The 24,206-nt window shown below is 35.7% G+C and overlaps 1 protein-coding gene across 6 annotated transcripts in view; it reads left to right on the forward strand.

Annotated features, from left to right (window-relative positions):
- FBXW7 (F-box and WD repeat domain containing 7) overlaps nt 1–24,206 on the forward strand; it is a 230,246-nt gene that overhangs the window by 59,961 nt on the left and 146,079 nt on the right. For 5 of the 6 annotated variants that reach the window (XM_055549478.1, XM_055549477.1, XM_055549476.1 and 2 more), the window contains exon 2: nt 11,104–11,150. The exons of the other annotated variant lie outside the window; for it this stretch is intronic. The gene's annotated coding sequence lies outside the window, so the exon portion shown is untranslated. The remainder of the gene's footprint in view (nt 1–11,103; nt 11,151–24,206) is intronic. 6 annotated transcript variants of the gene reach the window in all.

Consider the following 24,206-nt stretch of genomic DNA (forward strand, 5'->3'; position numbering starts at 1 on the left):
CACTCAGGAATCGAACCTGCGTCTCCCGCATTGTAGGCAGATGCTTTTACGTAAACGTTGCTGTTTCCTTCTCCAGGGGACCTTCTTGACCCAGGGATCAAACCCATGTCTCCTGCATTGCAGGCAGATTCTTTATCTCTGAGCCACCTGGGAAATAGAGTGAAGCCTATTTTTATATCTTGACATGACAGTGTTTCTTCTAATTTTTACATTGCTTTTACTGTTTTATGCTGTATTTACTTTTTTTCTTCTTTTCCTATGGGCTGTTTCTTTACTCTTTTTGAAGATTATTTTCTTAGTTGATATTTTTGTTTTAATGGCTAACTTTATACTAATATTTTCTTATGATATCATTAGGGTCCCTTTAGGCAAAGAACTTAGACTGCTGATAATTGCTTTGTCTGCATTAAATGAATATCCTCTGACATTCAGTTATTACCTGTTCAATGCCAGTGAGCAGATTCTTTAGTTTTTTACTTCTGTTTTCTTCATATTAAAAAAAAATTCCATTAAAATTTGTCAGAGAATACAATATTTAAATACCCATCTTCATTCTTTGTCTATATCTTTGTTTTAGTAATATATCTAAAATTAAATATATTCAGTGTTTATCCCATTGTTTAGTAAAGTTTTTGCCAAAGTTTTCACTGTCTACTTTTAATGAGGTAAATCTCCTTCTTTTGTAGATTGCTCTGAGTAGGCTCTGAATAATACATTCCCAGAGTTCTTGCATGTTTAAATCTCTAGTTCTGTAGTTATAAAGGTACCTGACTGGATATAAAATCCTTGGTTTATACTTTCATTACTTGGGTTTCTTGAAGAAGATGCTACACTTTTACTTTACTTTGAATGTTGCTATTTAGAAACCAGATGCCAGCCTTGCTTTCTGTCCTGTGTAAGAGGCTTGGTGTTTTTTCTGGAGGATCCGAAGATTTTTTTCCTTACTTCTTTTGAAGTTTTGCTAGGCTGTGTTTTGTAGTTTGTTATTCTGGGTTTTTCCAAGTATGCAGTATGTTTGTTGCTACAATTCACATACTTTGTAGTTCTTCCTGCCCACCACAGCATACAAGTAAATACACATTAGTTTTTGTTTTGGAGAGACTTTATAAGTTACAGTTTTAAATATTAGTTCCTTTATTTTATTTCTATTCTTCAGAGTTTTCTCTTATACATTTGTTATAGCTTCTTTACAGATCTATGTTAATTTTTTTTTCCGGTCATTTTTTCTTCAGTATTTTTATTCTCTTGGCTGATCTCTTGTTTCTTATTTTCCTTTGTATTTTTACTTGAATCCAACCTTCCTTTTTATTTCTTATTTTTTGGCCATACCATCATGTGGATAAGGTCTTAGTTCCCCAACCAAGGATTTAACCTGCACCCCCTGTGATGAAAGCTTGGAGTCTTAACCACTGGACTGCCAGGGAGGTCCTTTTGCTACTTATTTAAAAAGTGATTTGTCTTTTTCTCCATTCCCTCTGCTTGAGTGCAGTCAATTCTTATTTCATATCTTGTTGTGTTTTGTCCATTTATAGTTTTGATTTTTGGTTCAGTATGTTAAAAGATATGTATGAAGGCTGTTACAGATTTATTTTGGAATATTACTTTACAGGTTTATGTTTTGTGGATTTTTTTCCCTTTGGTGAGAGTTTCATTAGCTAGAGTATTTGGACTTGGAATGTCTGTTCTTACAGTAGCTTTTAAAATTAGTGTTGTCTGCTATATCTATTCATTTCTTGGCTCAGCATTGCAACTTTTATGTGTTGCTGCTGCTGCTGCTAAGTTACTTCAGTCGTGTCTGACTCTTAGCGACCCCATGGAAAGCAACCTACTAGGCTCCTCCATCCATGGGATTTTCCAGGCAAGAGTACTGGAGTGGGGTGCTATTGCCTTCTCCGTTTTATGTGTTAGGTTGGTGCAAATGTAACTGCAGTTTTTGCATTGTTGAAATTTGCCATTTGATGTTGGAATACATTAAGTAAGTGTGGTTATGTTAACACATCATTTTAAAATGCGTTTCTTGTATTTTTTTGTTGTTAATGGCATTGCTTGCTGTTTATTTTATATTTATTTGAGACAATGGAAATGATGTTAGACAAAAAGCAAGTTCAAGCAATTTTCTTACTTGAGTTCAAAATGGGTCGTAAAGCAGTAGAGTCAACCTGCAGCATCAGCAGTGCATTTGGCCCAGGAATTGCTAACCAATGTACAGTGGAGTGGTCGCTCAAGAAGTTTTGCAAAGGAGACGAGAACCTTGAAGATAGGAGTGCAGTGGCCGGCCCTAGGAAGGTGACAGCGACCTATTGAGAGAATCATTGAAACTGATCCTCTTACAACTACAGGAGAATTTGCCAAGGAACTCAGTGTCAGCCATTCTACGGTCATTATGCGCTTGAAGCATATTGGAAAGGTGAAAAAGCTTGATAAGTGGGTGCCTCATGAGCTGAATAAAAAAAAGAAAATCATTATCTTCATGTGTTGTCTTCTCTTATTTTTGCAACAGCAGTGAACCATTTCTTGACTGGATTGTGATGTGAGATGAAGAGTGGATTTTATCCAATGACCAGCAACCACCAACTCAGTGGTTGAACCAAGAAGAAGCTCCAAAGTACTTCCCAAAGCCAAACTTGCACCAAAAAAGGTCACTGCCACTGTTTGGTGATCTGCTGATGTTCTGAGCCACTGCAGCTTTCTGAATCCTGGTGAAACCATTACATCTGAGAAGTATGCTCAGCAAATTGATGACATGCTGCAAATGCCTGCAGCCAGTCTTGGTCAATGGAAGGGTCCAACTCTCCATGACAGTGCCCACTGCATGTTGCACAGCCAGTGCTTCAAAAGTTGAATGACTTGGATTATGAAGTTTTGCCTCATACACCATATTCACCTGACCTCTTGCCAACTGACCACCACTTCTTCAAGCATCTTGACAACTTTTTTTGCAGGGAAAACACTTCCACAACCACCAGGAGGCAGAAAATGCTTTCCAAGTGTTCGTTGAATCTAGAAGCCTGGATTTTTAAACTACAGGAATAAACCAACTTTTTTCTTGTTGGCAAAAATGTGTTGATTGTAATGAATTCTCCTTTGATTAATAGAGATGTGTTTGAGCCTTGTTGTTGTTCAGTCGTTTAGTCATGTCTGACTCTTTGTAACCTAGTTATGATGATTTAAAATTTGCAGTCTTAAACCACAGTTACTTTTGTACCAACTGGTTGCTCAGTGATAAAGAATCTGCCTGCCAGTGCAAGATGCAAGCGATGTGGGTTTGATCCCTGGGTCTGAAAGATCCTCTGGAGAAGCAAATGGCAACCCACTCCAGTGTTCTTGCCTGGGAAATCCCATAGACAGAGGAGTCTCAAAAGTGTCGGGCTGCAGTCCATGGGGTCTCAAAAGTGTCGGACGTGACTTGGTGACTAAACAACAATATGATGGTCATTGGAATTAAATTCTCTCGCTCCCATCCATTTTCGTTCACTGATTGCTAAGATGCCGATGTTCAGTCTTGCCATCTCCTGTCTGACGACATCTAATTTACCTTGATTGACAGACCTAACGTTCCAGGTTCCTATGCAGTATTATTCTTTATAGCATAGGACTTGACTTTCACCACCAGACACATCCGCAGCTGAGCATCGTTTCCACTTTGGCCCAGCTGCTTCATGCTTATTGGAGCTATTAGTAACTGCCCTCTGCTCTTCCCCAGTGGCAAACTGGACACCTTCTGACCTGGAGGCTCATCTTTTGGAGTCATGTCTTTTTACCTTTTCATATTGTCCATGGGGTTCTCCAGGCAAGAATACTGGAGTGGGTTGACATTTCCTTTGCTGGTGAACCATGTTTTGTCAGAACTCTTCACTGTGACCTGTCTGTCTTGGGTGGCCCTGCACAGCATGACTCATAGCTTCATTGAGTTATGCAAGCCCTTTTGCCACAACAAGACTGTGATCCGTAAAAGGGATGAAGAAAAGAAGGTGAAAAGTGAAGTTTCTCAGTGGTGTCTGTCTCTTTGGGACCCCATGGACTATAGCCTACGAGGCTCCACCGTCCATGGGATTTTCCAGACAAGAATACTGGAGTGGGTTGCCATTTCCTTCTCCAGGGGATCTTCCTGACCCAGGGATCAAACCCGTATCTCCTGCATCATAGGCAGATGCTTCACCATCTGAGCCACCAGGGAAGCCCAAAAGGGATGAATAGTGTACCGAAACTAAATTGTACTACAATTAACTTTTCCTTTTTGTGGAGCTTTTACAGTGTTGATAGTATTTTTATTTGTTTCCTCTCTCCTATGTATAGCTAGGTAATTACCAAAAAAGGTGGTTTTTTGCCATGTTTATATTATAGTTGCTACTTTGACTTTGTGGATCACAACAAACTGTGGAAAATTCTTAAAGAGATGAAAATAGCAGACCATCCTATCTGTCTCCCGAGAAACCTGTGTGCAGATCAAGAAGCAACAGTTAGTTAGAACTGGACATGGAACAATGGACTGACTCAAAATTGGGAAAGGAGTGCATCAAGGCTGTACATTGTTAACTTGTTTATTTAACTTATATGCTGAGGACATCATGCAAAATGCCGGGCTGGATGAGTCACAAGTTGGAATAATATCAATTATTATTGATAATAAATAATCTGGGAGAAATATCAATAACCTCAGATATGCAGATGATACTACCCTTGTGGCAGGAAGCTAAGAGTAACTAAAGAGATGATGAAAGTGAAAGAGGAGAGTGAAAAAGCTGGCTTAAAACTCAACATTCAAAAAATGAAGATCATGGCATCCGGTCCCATCACTTCATGGCAAATAGATGAGGGGAAATGGAAACAGTGGCAGAATTTACTTTCTTGGGCTCCAAAATCACTGAGGACAGTGACTGCAACCATAAAATGAAAAGACGCTTGCTCCTTGGAAGAAAAGCTGAGGCGAACCTAGACAGCGCATTCAAAAGCAGAGACATCACTTTGCTGACAAAGGGGTGAGGATAGTCAAAGCTATGATTTTTCCAGTATTCATGTACAGATATGAGAGTTGGACCATAAAGAAGGCAGAGTGCTGAAGAATTGATGCTTTTGAACTGTGGTGCTGGAGAAGACTCTTGAGAGTCCCTTGGACAACATGGAGATCAAACCAATCAATCCTAAAGGAAATCAGTCTTAAATATTCATTGGAAGGACTAATGCTGAAGATGAAGCTGCAGTACTTTGGCACCTGATGCAAAGAGCCAGCTCATTGGAATAGATGCTGGATGCTGATGCTGGGAAAAATTGAGGGCAGGAGAAGGTGACAGAAGATGAGGTGGTTGGATGGCATCACTGACTGAACGGACATGAGTTTGAGCAAACTCCGGGAAATAGTGAAGGATGGAAGCCAGGCGTGCTGCAGTCCATGGGATCACAGAGTCAGATACGACTTAGCAACTAAACAATAGCTGTGCAATTGAACTGCAAAAGGAGGACATTCTCCACAGTGGTTATATGTTACTGCAATAAAATGATCAACTGGGACTTGTGTTGATTTAAGGGATATGAAAGATATAAGATCCAGGCTTAATAAGAAGTATGTTGTAAAAATTGGCAGTTGACTAGAACTGTGAATACTTTTAGAAATACTTTGAAAAATTGTGGAAGTGTTGAAGAAAAATGATCAGAGCATAACTTGATGAAGGTATGATTGTGTAGTGAATATGATTATAAAAATGCAGGTGAGTTGTACTGAAACTTACATCATATCACGTTTTAATAACTGGGGAAAGGAAGATGTTTTTGAGTCTCTCTTTAAATTTGTTGGTAGTATCTATGAGACTGTCATTAGAACATTGAGAGATTTTTTTGAAACTTCTTGAGGTATTGTGTAAGCAATCCTGTGCAGTTTTGCAGCCATCAGGCAAGAAGCTTGAGAGGATAAGTACTGAGTGCTGTGTCTTTATTATGGAAATAGAAGTGCAGCATGAGGTTTTTAAAGTAAAAATTTACATCTTTTACAAAAAATTATAATAGTTGAAGCTTTTTGAATACTTGGAAGATAAAATAGCATTTAGTTCTCTATAAGCATTTAGTTCTTGGAGGAGGCGATGGCACCCCACCGCAGTACTCTTGCCTGGAGAGTCCCTTGGACGGAGGAGCCTGGTGGGCTGCAGTCCATGGGGTCGCGAAGAGTCAGACACGACTGAGCGACTTCTCTTTCCCTTTCTCTATAAGGTAGGGGTAAACTATTAATTTTGACTGGGTTGGTTTGTGAAATATTTTAATTTGGCTAAATTGAATGTGTGGTGGGCAGTTTGAAAAGTGATTTGAAACACTTTGTTTCAGATAATTTAAGATCTGATATCTATGTAACAACTTAAAACTGTTGACTAGCTGTAACCTTGCTTTTTAAATATTTTTCACCAATCTGGCTTTAACTTTTCCACCTCTAAAATTAAAGTAGAAAACAATGAAAAATAACAGAATCCTAAGAAGACATATCATTAGCACTATTTAAAGATGCTAATTTTTCAAATACCAGTATTTATATAAATATAGTTATCATTCATGAGCAATTTTTATTAGATTTATTGCTGATTGAACAGTGTGTAGTCACTGAATTCACTGAATCCCCTTTTGTTTTAGGGGAAGACTGTTCTGCTTACACCTTTACTGTCCTCTCTGGGATGTTTTGTATATTACCAGAGACTGTGAAGTTAGAGAGTTTTCCTAGTGAACCTGTGTCTAGTCCTGAAGGTTCTTTAGATTTAGGATGAGATCTCTTGGCTCTCTGCTTCAAAATAGACCCTTAGGGATGATTCAGGTCCTTCTGTTAGTGTTTGTCTCTCTTCTTTTGGTGAGATGTGTGACCTCTGGGGAGATCTCCTTACATTCAATAATTGGGTTTTTATCTTTTAGGTAGATAAGACAAACTTCTCTTGAGCCAGGTTTTTTCCCCCTATATGTTCTAAAGTGCCTCTCAAGTTAATTCTTTTGTTCATTTCAAGTTACCCAATGTGGAAACTGTGTGTCTTAATTTGTTCTTAGTGAAAACTTGCAATTTAGAGAGGTTAAGTATCTGAATTAGAAGCAGGCGCCTGGCCTGAGAGTGGGTTGAGTAATGCAGTCAGTCAGTCTTGGGCAAGTGTTGCTTGTGCCACCTCGTGTCTCAGAGCCACAGTTCAGTGCTGACTGGACATTTGGAGAGGCCTCTATCAGGCCGGAGTCACAGGTGAAGCGCCCCAAGACTGAGCAGAGTTACTGTAAGGATTCGGTGAGTCATCTTCAGTAAAGTTCGTCCAAAGGATTCCTCTGGGAATTGTTCAGGGACCTGACCTGCTGGGGCCTATGCCATTCTGTTCCTCGGAACTTTATCTTGAGACTTACATGACAACTCTACCCCATGGGTAAAGACAAATAGGTTGTTGTGAGTAATAACATGGCTTTCCATCAATGATAAAAGCTCTCAGATCTGACCAAATAATGATACTTAATTTAGAGAGAAATCGGTAAGATTAAAAAAAGTTATTTAGGTAAATATAATGGAAAGATACATAAAAAGGACCTACAGATAAAACTTTATATTTTAGTTAAAGAAGGTATCACTGTAAATATCAATGTAAAATTTTTTAGGTATGTAGGAATGATTACCCGAAAGACTTCTCTTCAAATGGTTATTGGTTTTTAAAAGTCTTAAAATTTTCTGAAAAACTGGGCCAAGTAGTGTGCCTTAAAGGTTTTATGAATTTTTATGGATTCCTGGCTTGGCCATCTGATTGCTTTTAGAATCAACTTCTGAGTTAGCTATTAACACTTTTAATATGCGTGAAGTTATACATTTGTGAATGTAAGTTGAGCCTATGTAGAAATATTCATTAGCAGGACTTCATGCAAAACTTCATTTGCTATTAGTAGAAAATCATAAGGAATCATTTCTTGGTAAAGTTTATTTTTACATTGAAACTGTTCTTAAAACTTATTAATACAAAATAACTAGATGTATTTAATTTACTTTTATGCAGCCTATATAAATAAATACATTGTTAAGAGATCCAGATTTTCAAATTATTGAGTTACAGACCATTAGTATGATGACCTGGAGTTACTTAACTGAGAAGTGATTTTTCATCTATTTTTTTTTTTTAATAAGCTTAAAAATAATAATTGAAGTATAGTTTATATACAGGAAAGTACAGATGAGCTTTTGTATATTGATGAACTTTTGCAAAGTGAACACACACACACAAACTTGTAACCATACCCTAGTTCAAGACATCAATTAAAGCCTCCCCGTGACCTGTCCCAATCAAGTAACTCGTTCACCGCAGTTTACTATTGTGACTTTGCGATGGGAGATTAGTTGGCTTGTTTTCGAATTTGATAGGCTAGAATTAGATGTGCGCTTCTTCTGCCCCTGCCCAGCTTCTTTCATACAGCACTGTGTTTGTGCGATGTGTCCTGTTCGTGCATGTATCCTATTTTGCGTATGGCGTTGGTTTTCTCATTTTCACTGAGGTTTAGGATACCCTTGTATGAATTTGCTAAACTTTATTTCTCCCTTCTCCTGCCAATGGACATTTGGGTCATGTGTAGTTTTGGATTGTTTAAATAATGCTGCTGTGATAAATCTTGTACATATCTTTCTGTGCACAAATATACACATTTCTATTGACTATATACCCAGGAGTTGTATTGCTTAGTCATTGGGTATATGTATTTTCACCTTTAGTGAAGTTGCTGATTTGTGTCTGACTCTTTGCGATCCCATGGACTGTAGCCTACCAGGCTCCTCCGTCAGTAGAATTTTCCAGGCAAGAGTACTAGAGTGGGTTGCCATTTCCTTCTCCAGGAGGTCTTCCCGACCCAGGGATCGAACCTAGGTCTCCCACATTGCAGGCAGATGCTTTATCATCTGAGCCACTAGGGAAGCCCTTAAAGCCTTCACCTTTAATAGATATTTCCACATAATTTTCCATACTGGTTATACCAATTTCCATTTCTCTGTGCAGTGCATGAGAATGCCATTTGCTGCACATGCTTGCTTACACTTGGTATTCCCTGATTTTTTGATTAAAACCCAGTCATTTTGGTGGGTAGAAGTATCTTGTGTTGTTTATCTGTGTTTTCTTGAGGACTAGTGATGTTGAGGACCTTTTCAGTATGTTTGTTGGATTTTGAAATTATTTTTTTAGTAAAATTTTGTTTCGTCTTCTTCTTAAAAATCGGATTGTCTTTTTCTTGGTGATTTAGAATGTTTTTTTCCCCTCTCTTTTTTAAAAATATTTTGTACCTGAGTCCTTTGGACATGTGCATTGAGAATATCTTTCCTACTCTGTAGCTTGCATTTTCATTTTAAGAACATAACTTTTTAAGGAAGTCCAGTTTGCTGTGTTTATCTTTGTCTTGTTTAAGAAATCTTCATCTGCCTCAAAGTCATGATGATATTCTCCTGTCATCTCACAGCTTTATTGTTATAAACTTCATTGTTTGGGTCTCGAACATACTTTTTTCTTCCTCCTTTTCCATGGCTTGTGGATGGATGTGATTGATTGATTTTGATTTTAACAGTAGTGGTGATAGAAAACAAATGATAGAAATGGTGATAGAAAATGGTATTGTAGTTTTTGAATGGTAACATTTTCTGCTAGTTAAAGTAGATGATTTTTTTATTCTGTTGGTTCTTTTAAAAGGAATTTCAAAACATCTTTTTAAAAATCTAATTCTAAAAGAGGCAATCAGTTTTAGTGTATACTATTTCATTTTCTGTCTTATGTTTTCTGTTTGATGCTTTAAAGACCTTGGGTTGTGCAGTCAATGACAGCTACCGTATATAAGCAGGTGAATGAATCTCTGTAAAGCTTGGTTTTGTAATCTGTGAAATGGAGAGTGAATAAGGTGATTAAAAAAGAGATATATAACCTTTTCCAAATCTTGAGCGATGGCAAATAACAAGAGCACTATAATATTTAGTGCTTAATCTTGAATTTTTGAACTTTGTTTTGAAAATTATTTTGACTCGAAATTTGACAGAAAAGATACATACTATGTTCATTATAAAATTATTTACAACTTTTGTAAGTCGTAAAATTAATTTGTAAGTTTATGCCTTTCTTTGAAATCTTTTAATTTTTTTTAGTATCAACATAGGGTAGATTTTAAAATACTTCCTTATGCTAATTTTTTAAAATAAAATTTAATACTTTAAAAAGTATCTTTCTATCTCGTTTAGTCACTAAGTCGTGTCTGACTCTTTTGCAACCTCCGTGGATTGTAGCCTGCCAGGCTCCTCTGTCGGTGGGTTTTCCCAGGCAAAAATACTAGTGTGGGTTGCCATTTTCTTCTCCAGGGGGTCTTCCTGACCCAGGGGTGGAACCTCCGTCTCCTACATTTTCAGGTGGATTCTTAACCACTGAGCTATCAGGGAAGCCCCTTCTATTTTATTGTCCCCAGTTCTGTAGGTGCTAGAGTTACATTTTCTAGCTGTTACTTGGAGAAGGCAATGGCACCCCACTTCAGTACTCGTGCCTGGAAGATCCCATGGACGGAGAAGCCTGGTAGGCTGCCGTCCCTGGGGTCGCTAAGAGTTGGACACGACTGAGCGACTTCCCTTTCACTTTTCACTTCCATGCATTGGAGAAGGAAATGGCAACCCACTCCAGTGTTCTTGCCTGGAGAATCCCAGGGACCGGGAAGCCTGGTGGGCTGCCGTCTATGGGGTCGCACAGAGTCTGACACGACTGAAGTGACTTAGCAGCAGCAGCAGCAGCTGCTACTTAAAAAGGTGTTGGTAACTACATACTAGAATGTAGAGCTGACATTGTATGTGATAATTCTAAGAAATTGTTAGTATGCTGTTGTCTTGGTCTGTAATTTTTAAGATCTGATTTGTTAGAGAGCTGTCAATATCCTGATAATTCATTAGGTTCTCCATTTAAACCTTGAATTATTTATAAGTTTAGGAAAAATTTTGTTAATCATTTGGCAAAGTTCAGCAGGTGCTTTGGATTTTAAAGCAGTGTGGAAAAACAAATTGCTATTATGTAAATGGGATTCCCGGGTAGACTTTATAGATCAGGGGTAACTTTTGAAGTTGAGAAATTACTCCTCATATATTTGTTTATTTTTTTATTATTTTAGGGAGTCTCAACCATCAGTGAGATTTTTAAAAGGCTATCAAATATTTGGTAAGTCTGTATTCTCCATGTTAAATACTTTGCATGTTACTTAAGTTTACATGTATATTACATTAATGACATTTATAATAATAGCCTGTGTAAATTATAACATATTTCTTTTAATTTTTACCTGGTACTTGAATTTCTTCTCTTTATACTTATTCTGATCGTCTTCTGATTCTTTCTTTGTATCAAGAAAATTCTTCTAGTGTGCAGGCTGAATATTAAAAGAATTCAAAGAAATTAATAGTCTTCATGGAAAGACATACTAATATATTTTGTGAATGAAACAGGATTTTCCTCTCATAAGATTTTTGTAATAGCTGTTAGTAGCTGTTGATACTAGTACAAACACCAAGATTCTTTAGCTATACCTTACTTTACTCTTTACCTTAGGTCCAGTTAATCACAATAAGTCAGTGTGAAGACTCTGATCAGACCTTACACTGTTTCTTAGTGATAACATTTTAGTATGAATATTTGATAGGTGCCTGTAAATCAAATCATAAACTTTTGATTTCACGAGATGGTGCTTTACATTTTTTATTTTTGAGTGAAAGTAGAATTAATCTCAAAATGTGTTTTACTTCATTGTATAATATTTTAGATTTTTGTGCTATGGTGACTATATAGACGTTTAACAATGCTTTGGTTACTGATGATAGAGTTAAAAATTATTAGATATACGTCAACAATGAGAGGGAAGTATTGAGGCATTGGTTGCTAATCAAGTGGCATATGTAGTTTTTGATTATTTTAATATAGTCAATAAAATATTTTTAAGAATGAATACTAAGAAAATTAGTATCTTGATTAAGAAAATTTCCTAGATACATGAAGATATATTTAATGATAAGCATTGATTTCTTTTATTATACTTTTTAATGTGTTTGAAAAAATAAATTTTCAACCAAATTATATTTTAAAATTTCAATAATAATCATAGTTGATATAAGTATTCAACAAATTATACTACTCTGTTGAATATTTATAATAAATGTAACATTGTTAGGAGCAAATGATGCTACAAAAATCTCTTATACAAAATTTTGCTACTTAAAATGTGGTAATTGATTTCTAGAGATGTATTAAGTAGAAAAAAAGAATTCCTGGTGGCCCAGATAGTAAAGAATGTGCCTACAATGTGGGAGACCTGGGTTTGAGCCTTGGGTCAGGAAGATCCTCTGGAGAAGGGAGAAGAACCCACTGCATTATTCTTACCTGGAGAATTCCATGGACAGAGGAGCCTGGTGGGCTACAGTCCTTTGTCACAAAGAGTTGGACACCACTGAACAACTAACACTTTCCCATTAAGTAGAAGAAGTAATTTATGGCCATTTCCCCCCCCCCCCCCCCCCCATTGATGTAAATAATTTGAGTTAGTTTGAGTGAAGCAATCTTTGTATTGTATGTATTTTTGGCATATATTTTATTTTAGCAAATTTTTAGTATATTCAGAGTTTCGTAATCATCATTGCTGTCTAGTTTTAGAAGCATGTCCACTCCTCTAACACCTTAGGCAACAAGTAATATACTTTTTCTATGAATTGCCTATTTTGGACTTTTCTTTCTTTCTTTGTCTCTCTCTCTCCCCCTCCCACCAAGTCTTAATTGTGGTGTGCAAGATCTTTAGTTGCTGAACGAGAACTCTCTTTTTTATTTGCGGCATGTGGGATCCGGGTCCCTGACCAGGGATTGAACCTGGCCCCCTGCATTGGGAGCGCTGGGCCTTTACCACTGGACTGCCAGGGACGTCCCTGGACATTTCTTGTAAATGGAATCATACGGTGTCTGTCTTTGTGTCTGGTTTCTTTCACTTAATATTTTCAGAGTTCACCCACGTGGTAGTGTGTATCCTTCATTTTTATTGCCAAAAAATACTCCATTATATACCTCCTTTTGTTTATCCACCTATCAGTTGATGAACTGTATCTGTGTTTAGGCTATTAGGAGTGCTTCTGCAGTGAACATTCTTATGTAGGTTTTATGTGCACTAGAGTTTCATTTCCCTTGGGTGTATGCTTATAAGGGACAGAAGTACAAGTTAGTGTAGTAACTCTGTGTGTAACTGAGGAACTGTTAAAATGGAGGTTAGTCTCACCGCAGTGTGTGAGGGTGCCGATTTCTGCACACTCTCACAGACATTGATTGTTATGCTGTCAGTCTGGTTTGTATTTTAGCCATCCTGTTGGATATGAAATGGCATTTCATTGTGCTTTTGATTTTCATTTCCATAATGACTAATGATGAGCATTATTTCATGCACTTATTGGCCATTTACATGTATTTTTTAGAGAAATGTCTGTCCAAATCCTTGGTCCATTTTTTAGTTAGGTTGTCTTTGTATTGTTAAACTATACACATTCTTTATATATTCTAGAAACTAGCCCTTTATGAGATAATATGATTTTTAAATACTTTCTTCCCCGTCTGTGGATTGTCTTTTCATTTTCTTTCTGGTGTCCTTTGAAGCACAAAAATTTTTAATTTTGATGACGTTTAATTTATCTTTTTTTTTTTTTTTTTTAAGTTGGTTATGCTTTTGGTTTCATATTTCAAGTTTATATTTAAATATTCATTTGATAGTATAGGTTTGTGACAAGGTTTTAATTATCCCAGGACCGTAAAGCATTGGCATTTCTTGTGTCTGACAACCAAATCCCAAAGGAAGCAATTAGCCTTGTGTTTGTGCTTCAGTTCCTCAGCTAATTGTTTTAAGCAAAACATTGTGTTTTGATCTCATATGTTGCCATGAAAACGTTAGCTGTGTGTGATATGTATATTGATAACAGTCTCGTGAATTCATAGTTAGTATTTTGGATTGGAGAACTAAATAGTTTATCATGGTATTTATTGCACATTTGATTTCATACCTTAATAAATTACTGCTTTTTAGGCTAAGAGTATTATCAGGGTTATTTTAATCTTTCCTATGAGGAGAAAGTAGATTTTGAGACTCTTATTGATTTTAATCTTGTGCAAGTTATTTGTAGCAGGGATATTTGGATGTTTTTGTAAATCTACAAATGGAACATGTATATTTTTCTTCTGCTTTATGGAGTATGTGCCTTTTAATTTTTATGGAACCGTTTTAGTTTTTTACTTTTTTACATTATGGGGTTTTTTTTAAAATCAATTGAATGCATATTTCAAAATGTATTAGCCTATAATGTTGTCTAATTTAGTTTTTTAGAGAAATGCATGTAACAGTGGAGTGTCACTACTCTTAGTAGATTGGCTTTCTGTGTAATGGCAAGATTGTAATACAGTGTTAACAAATAATTTTTATTTGGGGAATTTACTTTTGTATCTTCCTTATTATTTAGTACTATTCTATGTTAACTGCAAGGGCTTCCCTTGTAGCTCAGTCGGTAAAGAATCTGCCTGCAGTGCAGGAGACCCGGGTTCGATCCCTGGGTTGGGAAGATCTCCTGGAGAAGGAAATGGCAACCCACTCCAGTATCCCTGCCTGGAAAATCTCATGGACACAGGAGCCTGGTGCGCTGTAGCCCATGGGGTCTCAAAGAGTCAGGCACGACTGAGCGACTAACACTTACTTACTTACTTATGTTAACTGCAAATAAAAGTCTATTTTAATGAAATTTTATAGAGCTAAGATTGTTTATATTTTTTTGTTAGTTGATTTTAAATCATAGTGTTCATTGGTGAACAGTCACTTAAGTGCCCATTGGATGGGTGATTCTCTTCTTTACGTTTATAGTTTGTGTTGTACTATCCACTGACATGTTGCAATGGAAAAGGAAATACAAAACTGACATCTCATTCAGAGTGGTGTTAAATTTTCAATTGTGACGAAAAATAAGAAAAAAGATTTAGCTGAGAGAGTTACCTCCTCCTATGGTTGTATGTCAAATATGGTGATTAAGAGGATTTTGATGACCTCTTTTATGACTGAATTAAGGCAAAATGGCCTTTGTGCACTCTTCTTTCCCCCTTCCCTTCTCTTGTTCTGTAAGCTTACTAGCATGATCATTGAATACATATTAATTCTCTTTTAGTATATATACTTGAAATGAGGTTCTAATATTCATAGAGACATCTTACTCTTACAAGGGTTTTAAGAATTGCCCTTTAGTTAATCCATTAATTTGTCTCTGAAGTCAGTAGGGGCAGCCTTATTCTACAGGGGGCAGCTTCTCAGCACATGTGCTAGAGTTTGCCCCTCCGCTGCTCTCTAATAGCACCTTGGAGATATTGGTCAGGGTTATATGGGTATAAAGTGTTCTTCATCAGAAGGGCCTTTCACTGCTCTCTAGTCTTACTCAGGAAAGCTCAGCTGGACTTGAATTATTCTAAATGTCACAGTGTTTTTTGCACAAATGTCTGAAAGCTATCACACAGTAGTATTGACTGTTTTTTTCTCCCAATACAGTTACTGTAGTAACCACATTATGCAGAGAAGTTTCCTAAAAGCTTTTTCCTTCAGAACTTACTTCATGACAGGTTCTCTGCCCTATCACACTTACCTTGAAAAATGTCTTCTCTTTCTCTGTCCTTCCCATTCTTGCTGAACTTGTTTGATTTATAATTGACTCCAGGTATCCAGTTTCTCAGTTTCTATCAACTTACCTTGCAGTTTGACAATTGTTTCTGTTAGAGTTCTGCTTCCTCAAATGAAAATACCTAGTTTTCTTACCTTACCTAGGTAGGTAGACATTGGTTAGGCTGATGAGAGTGTTCTCTGTCATCCCCAAGATATGACTAAGTTCGAGTCGCTAATCTGTGTCTTTCCTTTTCTCATCTGTCCTGCCTTTTCCATTATTTGGTATTTTGCTTCTTCTTACCAGTCACTTCTCTGTTGTCTTCTGCAATACTGCATTGATATATGCCTGTAAATAGTTGTTGAAGTAGTAAATGAAATTCTTATTAAGTTTCCCAATCTGTTTAGTCTATTTTTTTTTTTTTTAGACAACAGTTTTAACCATTCAGTATCAACGTCTTTGATCAACTCTTGTCTGTACCTGTTATTAGTTATCATACTTCGGTCCTAAGCTTAACTAATGAGGCAGATGGTAGAAGTAAGGATCACAGAGGCTGTGATCTGCTTATAATTTCACAGGTAATGGTGAAATTGAAAATTAAAGTGATGTCATCACATGTCTTATGGTTTTCACAGAAAACCTCAGATAGCAACGATCAAATCCTGATAAAATATTGAAAGAAAAACTCTATTTAAAAGCAGCAGAAAATGACTGAAAGTAAGTAAAAGTCAGAAGAGAAGTTATACTTTAAAGCCTGAAAGTGTGTCTGAGTTGTATGTTTGTGGCTTCCTTGCTTTTGGCTGCGTCCCAGCCTCCTGTGTAGTTCCAGTTGCACAGGACAGAAGTTAGACCTAGCCAAGCAGCTGGAAATTTATTGAAGGAAATCCTGGAAGCAAGTAAACCACAGAAAACTAAAGGATACTGCCCTTTCCGTCTGTATAAATTTGCCTATTTTAGATATTTCATACATGTGGAATCTCCTCCAGTATTTGTTGTTTTGTGTCGGGCTTATTTCACTTGGCATAATGTTTTCGAAGTACAACTATGTTGGAACATGTGTTAGAATTTCCTTCCTTTTTATGGCTGAATAATATTCCATTGCAATATTCCACATTTTATTTATCTATTCATCTGTTGTTGGACACTTGACTTCTCTTCACTTTTTGGTTGTTGTGAATAATGCTGCAGTGAACTCTGGTGTTACAAGTACCTGGGTTGTCTTTGTTTAGCTTTTTGAGAAGCTGCCAAACTGATTTGCCTGGCGGCTTCCCCGTTCTACATTACCATCAGTGATTTGCAAGGGTTATAGTTTCTCCACACCCTCATCAGTGCTCGCTATTTCCTGTCTGTAGTACCTTTGAGGGGCAGATTCCTTAGGATTTTCTACATGAACAGAAACAGCCATGTGAACAGAGACAGTTTTACTTCCTTCCAGTCTTTTTTTTTTTTTTTTTTTTTTGATAATCATAGTTAGGACTTTCATAGATACTCTTTTTGTCTGGCTGAAAAAGTTCTTTGTTGACTGGTTTTGTCTATTTTAAATCATTAATGGTATTTGGTTTTATTACTGACTCTTGCATCTGTTGCCACAATCATATAGGTTTTCTCTTAAACCATTAATGTGGTTGAATTACATTAATTATTTTTCATATTAATCCTATATTCCTAGATAAACTTTACTTTGTCAGAATATATTATTGTTGTTATATATCACTGAATTTGATTTGCTGAAAATTTTGTCAGAACTGAAAATTGTCCTCTTTTCCTCTATTTTGTGTAATACTAGAATATTTGTATGCCAAATAGTTTGTATAAATCTGGTATATGTTTTCCTTAACTGTTTGGTAGAATTCACCAGTGAAAAATCTTGGTCAAGAGTATTTTTTGATGGGAGGTTTTAGATTTATGGATTTTTAAATTCTTAATGGTTTGATTTTTTTTATAGGTAAGTCAGCTGTTTTAGTAACTAATGCTTTCGTAGTTAATCCATTTTTCTGTTATGTAATCTGGTTACTGGATTGGATTTTTTTCTCTTTTAAAATAGTAATTTTACTCATTTAGTTTCATTGGGTTAAACTAATGAAGAGAGCTACATCTTAAGCTTTAGTGATTTTTTTTTAAAGTATATATATATGTATATAAATTGTCTTCTGTTCACACATATGTCACCTAGATTTTGAATTTCTTTTGAATTTCTTTGAATTTTGAGATTCAGATTAAAAATAAAGTATGTTTTAATATTTTGGTTTCAGTGCTAAGGAGGACTTTAGTTTATTGTCGTTTTGTACTATAGAATCCTTATAGTAGCTTTCTGTGTGTGTGTGGTGGTGGTGGGGGGGTCCTATGTTGTAGTATAGTCTTGTCAGAAAACACTTGATTTTGTTTGATTTAAGGTCGGTGGGTGCCAGACACCCCCTCTCCCCGCCCCTGCCCACTACGTTTACTGTGACCCCAGCACAGCCTCATTTCTGATCAAAATGTGTTTCTTCTGTAAACTGTAATGTGAACTTATGATGATCTGTAATAGTTTTAACCTAACTCACAGTATACACAGTAGGGAAATTTGAAAAATACCCAGAACATTAAAAAATAATTATTTAGTATATGTTCTCAGTAGTTTAATAAGTTTAAAAAATTCCTGTTACTACCTATTTTGAAATTTCAATTTTCTAATTGAAATTAAAAACTTTTTAAAACCTTTTTTTGAAAGCTTAAATCTTTAGATCTCTTCTTTATGTGCTGTTACACTTCTTGAAATTTGTTAGTAATTTTTTTTTTTTTTCCCTTCTCCTAATGTCACATAAGATTTGAATTCCTGGGACAAAACTGTGGCAATAGTGGGTAATTCTTTTAATATTACCACTTCTTTCTCTTATTCAATTATGTAGTTATTGCCTGGCAAATGTCTGAAAAGATGTTTTAACACAAATTTAAAGATTTTTGTAGGTATAATTAGCAGATAATTTGTTGGTTTTGGCTAAAATAGTCTGAGTTGGGGGTATATTTCATTTAATATGAGTGTAGTGGTATATACTTATATGGAGATCAGTCATGATCATGTTAAATTTAACATGCCCCTGTTAAATTACTGCTAACTTTCTCATTGTAGGCAGGTGTCCTTATCTCCAGTGGCTCTGGGCATCATGACAGGAATATACATAAAGGGCATATACAGTATGAAATATACATAGAGGGCATATACAGTATGAAGGTGCCCTTGGTGGCCGCTGCTAAAAGTATGAGTACACTAGTACTAGGAGTAGCAAAGGAGACACCAGGTTTGAGATTTAAGATGTACAGAGTTGGAATCAAGTCTATGGAACCGTTTGCAGATTATACTTATCTAAAACTGTAAGATTACATTTTCATCCTATGCATTCAGTATGTTGGTGCTTCTGTATAGCAAATAATTGATAATATAATATGTATGATTGTATAATCACCAAATGCTTTTCCTATTTAGTTGAAATAGCGTATTTAATAAAATTAAAATATGTGATTTCATCTGCTTATTGGAGCACTTTAGTAAAGCAAGTGTGAAATGATAAACTTCTGATTTGAAAGTAAAGTTAAAGGTGTATTCTTTTGTTATATTTACATTTATTTAAGAGTTAAGATAAAATTCAGATTAAATTAATGGAATATGAAACAAAAATGGTTAAAGATGTGCCATGAATAATTAAAAAGTTATTCTGACATTGTAAAGTGAATTGTGACATAAAAATGTTCTGATCATGCAAAAGTAGTAATTCATTTAAGAGGAAAAACTAAATTATAAACAGAAGTAATAGGCTTTTGGTTTTTTGATAATTCAGTTAATGAAAAAGACAATCATATGAAAATACTGGAAAAATATTTAAATGACTTTACTTATTTGAAACAAAATTCTCTGATCAGTGAATATAGCATGAAACTCATAACCCACCAAAAATGACATTGATGATTGTTTCATCATCTCTGAATGCCTTAAATTTAGGGTATGTAAGATTAGTTACTGCACAAGAAAACTTGAATTAAAATCTCAAGTTTATATATGAAAGAGGATTAATAGAGTTTCCTCCTCTTTGTTGGCTCTCTCAAAAATTTACTTGACATTCCCAGTAACAGGTTGTGAAACTTGAAGTTTATAAGCCTGAATAATAAAAAATAAATTTTGATCAACTGGGCTAGAGAAAAGACTAAATTATATCCTCCTAATGTCTGTATAGGAAACATTATAAGCTGTTGTCACGTGAAAAGCCAAGCAAAGAGTGCTGTGCTGTGTCTAATCACTCAGTCATATCCGACTGTTTGTGACCCCATGGACTGTAGCCTGCCAGGCTCCTCTGTTTGTGGGGATTCTCCAGGCAAGAATAATGAAGTGGGTTCCCATGTCTTTCTCCAGGGGATCTTCCCAACCCAGGGATCAAACCCAGGTCTCCCTCTTACTCTCAGGTAGCCTCTCCCTTCTCCAGGGGATCTTCCTGACCAAAGAATTGAACCGGGATCTCCTGCATTGCAGGTGGATTCTTTACCAACTGAGCTACCAGGGAAGCCCCGAGGAAAGAGTACTCAACCAAAAAATATAGGAACTATGGCATAACAGAGTTGTTAGGCATTTAATTAAAATGCTGTTTTTCTGGATTTATTTATGGAATTTGTCAGTCCTTTTAATATTTTGTAATTTTTTCAGATTTCTAATATGTATTCATGTTCATTTCTAATTTTATACTTATAATTCTGTATCCTTTCTTTTCAATCCTCTAAGTTTTAGAAGCTTCAAGACCCTTGAAACTTAGATATGCTCATATTAAGCGGGTAGAGCTCAGATGCAAGGGTCTGATGGGCTTGGTGGGGAATGGTTTTGAGAGACTGTTTCTGAAGAGGTGGCTCTTGAACAAAGACCTGATGAAAGGCATGGAGAGAGCCCTGTGAGTGTTTGGTGGAGAGAGCAGTTCAAGGAAGCGCACCATAGGTTTAAAGCCTTTTGTGGAGATAAGTCTTATGCTTATTAAGAGAAGGCTGTGAGGTTGGAGCCCAGTGATTGGAAATGATATTGAAAAGGAAAGCAGTTATATACTGAAAGCAATTATAAATGGTTTGGATAAAAATTTAAGGAATTTAGATATTGATTGGAGAAGTTTTCACATTTTCAAATTGGCAGTGAAACTTTTCAAAGTGCTTACCTAGGACCTGTTTGCTTTCATCTTTTCAGTTCTTCATCCTTGTACTTTGTTTTCATGTCCCAACTGTATTAGGAAGGAGAAATAATCTGCGTACCCACCCTCTTAAAAGGCCCAGTGTAGAAGGGCACACGTTGTTTCTAAAACTCATTTTCCTTTGATGAGAATTTCAGGTGTAATTGTAAGAGATCAATGCGCCCTACTATGTTGCTTTTACTATGGAAGGTGAGGGTGAATTTTGGTTAGAAAAGCTGGTGTCACTACCACATTAATACTGAGGTATTAAGGATCTAGGATCTGATTTATTCTGACTTGTACTTCGTATTCCATATGAAGGCTGTACTATAATTTGACGTTTATCCATCCTCTTATTGCTAGATTAATTTTGAAGTTCTTAGTATCATAAACAAGCCTGCAATAAGCAACTTTGTTACATTTACTTCAGTATTAGGGTAGCTAACAAAAAGTATAACAAGCCTTTAAAAAAATGTGATAGATAAATTTTTGGGGTAAGTTTTGGGTATCTTTTTGTAAATTTTTGGTAATTTTTTCTACTGTTAACTGTCTATATATTCTTATTTTTCTATTAAAATTGTCTTTCAAAAATATAATCTGGTTATCATTTTAATACCTTGGATTTTATGTCACTTTCAAAAACACTGTCCCAGTTTGTTGCCAGTTAAATTCTTTTTAAATGGTATTTTATATTGTATATGGTGTTTAATATTGTTCAATATAGAAATGGAAACTTTTGATAAATTATATTACTGGTTTCCAAACTACCCTGTGGAAGCAAAAGTATAGATTCTATAGACTAAAGTTTTCTAGATAAAAAAATTTTGATGTTCATTTATTTTCTCATTTAAAATAATTGTTTTCAAACCTACAGTTGAGAAACTATTATAATGAAACCTGTATACCCTTCACATAGACTCAACCGATTGTTAACATTTTGCCACATTTTTTTCTAGCCTGTATCTCTTTTTCTCTTCATATCCATATCTACATTTACATATATACATATAATCTTCTTTTGGTTACACATTTAGAAAGTAAATTTTGAGCACACAGTTGGGTGCCAGAAGGGGAGTGGGTTGGAGGAAAGAACTAGGTGAAAGAGATTAAGAAGTACAGTTTCCAGTTGTAAAGTAAATGAGTTATGGGTGTGAAGTGAACGCTGTGGGGAATATAGTCAGTGACTATGTCATATCTTGGTATAGTGACATATTGTAACTAGGCTGACATGGTGACCATTCTGAAATGTATAGAAATATTGATTCATGTATTAAAAGGAATGTTCATGGTACTGTAGTTCAATCACACTTCAAAAATAAACATACATACATAGAAAAGATCAGATTTGTGGTTACCAGAGGTGGGGAGGCTAATTGGATGAAGGCAGTCAAAAGATATAAACTTCCAGTTATAAGATAACCAAGTACTAAGGGTATAGGGTATAACATAAATATAATTAACACGTCACTGTGTGTTACATATGGAAATTGTTAAGAGAGTAAATCCTAAGAGTTCTCATCAGAAGGAAATTTTTTTTCCTGTTTCTTTAATTTTGCAACTGTAGAAGATGGTATATGGTCACGAAACTTATTGTGGTAAGCATCTCATGATGTATGTAACTCAAATCATTTTGCTGTGCATCTTAAACTTCTATGGTGTTTATGATAAAAATGTCAACTATATCTCAAAACTGGAAGGAAAAAAGTTTTAAATATTTTAACACTTAACTTCCAAATACTGAGCATGTATGATGTAAAAATAAAATTTTTTTAAATGTATCACAATAGTATCATCATTATACCCATGAAGATTAGCCTTGATTTGATAAAAATCTAATAATACTGTCCATTTTCAAATTTTCCTAATTGCTTTCTAAAGGTTTTTTTTTAATAATCCCCACCCCCATCTGCTGCCTGCCCAGTCTAGGATCTAATCTGGGATCACTCATTATAGTTAGCTATAATGGTTTTTTTTTAGTCTCTCTTAATTTGAAACACTGTCTTCCCTTTATTTTGTATTTTATGACACTGACTTTTTATTTAAAGCATCCAGCTAGTTGCCTTGTAGACAGTTTCACATTCTCAGATTTTTCTGAATATTTCCTCATGACTGGATTCAGGTTAAAACATTTTGACAGTACTACAATATAGTTGATAGAGTATACTTTTCAGTGTATCAGTATTTAGTATATTTTTCACATGTATCACACATGCCAGTTTGGTTCATTATTATTCATGATAAGTTTGATCATTTTCTCAAGGTGGTGATGGTCAAATTTCTTCATTGTTAAGGTACTTCTCCGTTACTGTTTATGGTAACTTGTGGGTGATACTTGGCTGCTGGCTGCTAAGTCGCTTCAGTCATGTCTGACTCTGTGCGACCCTGTAGACGGCAGCCCACCAGGCTCCTCTGTCCCTGGGATTCTCCAGGCAAGAATACTGGAGTGGGTTGCCATTGCCTTCTCCAGTGCATGAGAGTGAAAAATGAAAGTGAAGTCGCTCAGTTGTGTCCGACTCAGTTGTGTCTGACTCCAGTTTGGTTCTCTGATTCCCAGAATGTCAACATTCACTCTTGCCATCTCCTGTTTGACTACTTCCAATTTGCCTTGATTCATGAACCGAACATTCCTGGTTCCTATGCAATATTGCTCTTTACAGCTTTGGACTTGACTTCCATCACTAGTCACATCCACAACTGGGTGTTGTTTTTACTTTGGGTCCATCGCTTCATTCTTTCTGGAGTTATTTTCCACTGATCACCAGTAGCATATTGGGCACCTACCGACCTGGGAAGTTCATCTTTCAGTGTCGTATCTTTTTGCCTTTTCATGCTGTTCATGGGATTCTCAAGGCAAGATAGGCATAGTATGTATTTATATAATAATGTATATTTATCTATATTACACCCCAGATCTTGCTTTTAAGTATTTCTAACTTTTCTGAATATATTTGTTATAGAAATTAGCAATTTTAGCTCCAATATAATTAAAACCTTATTTATTATAAATACAAAATAAATATATAAATTTCACAGAATATATTCTGAAGAGTAAGAAAATTTTTTCAATATTTTTGATATGACTGTTTTAATATATCATATACTTTGCTTTTTAAAAGGTAGCATATCATAATCATAGTTTATTTTTTGATAACGTAGGGTTTCCCAGTTGAATCATGGTTATTAAACAGGAATACCATTGGAGAGAGTTTGCAGTTTAACTCCTCTCTGACTTTTTGAAATAGACATGTCATTCCCTAGGCTGTTCTTTCCACATACCCTCCTTTCCCCTCCTTTAATACTTAGCAAAACCATTGTTACACTCCATTTTATAGCTATGGCAGAAGTTTCCACCCCTACCCTACCTATGCCTGTTATTATCCACAGGC

This window comes from Bubalus kerabau, chromosome 16 (genome assembly GCF_029407905.1).
Source record: "Bubalus kerabau isolate K-KA32 ecotype Philippines breed swamp buffalo chromosome 16, PCC_UOA_SB_1v2, whole genome shotgun sequence".
Taxonomy (NCBI): Eukaryota; Metazoa; Chordata; class Mammalia; order Artiodactyla; family Bovidae; genus Bubalus; species Bubalus kerabau.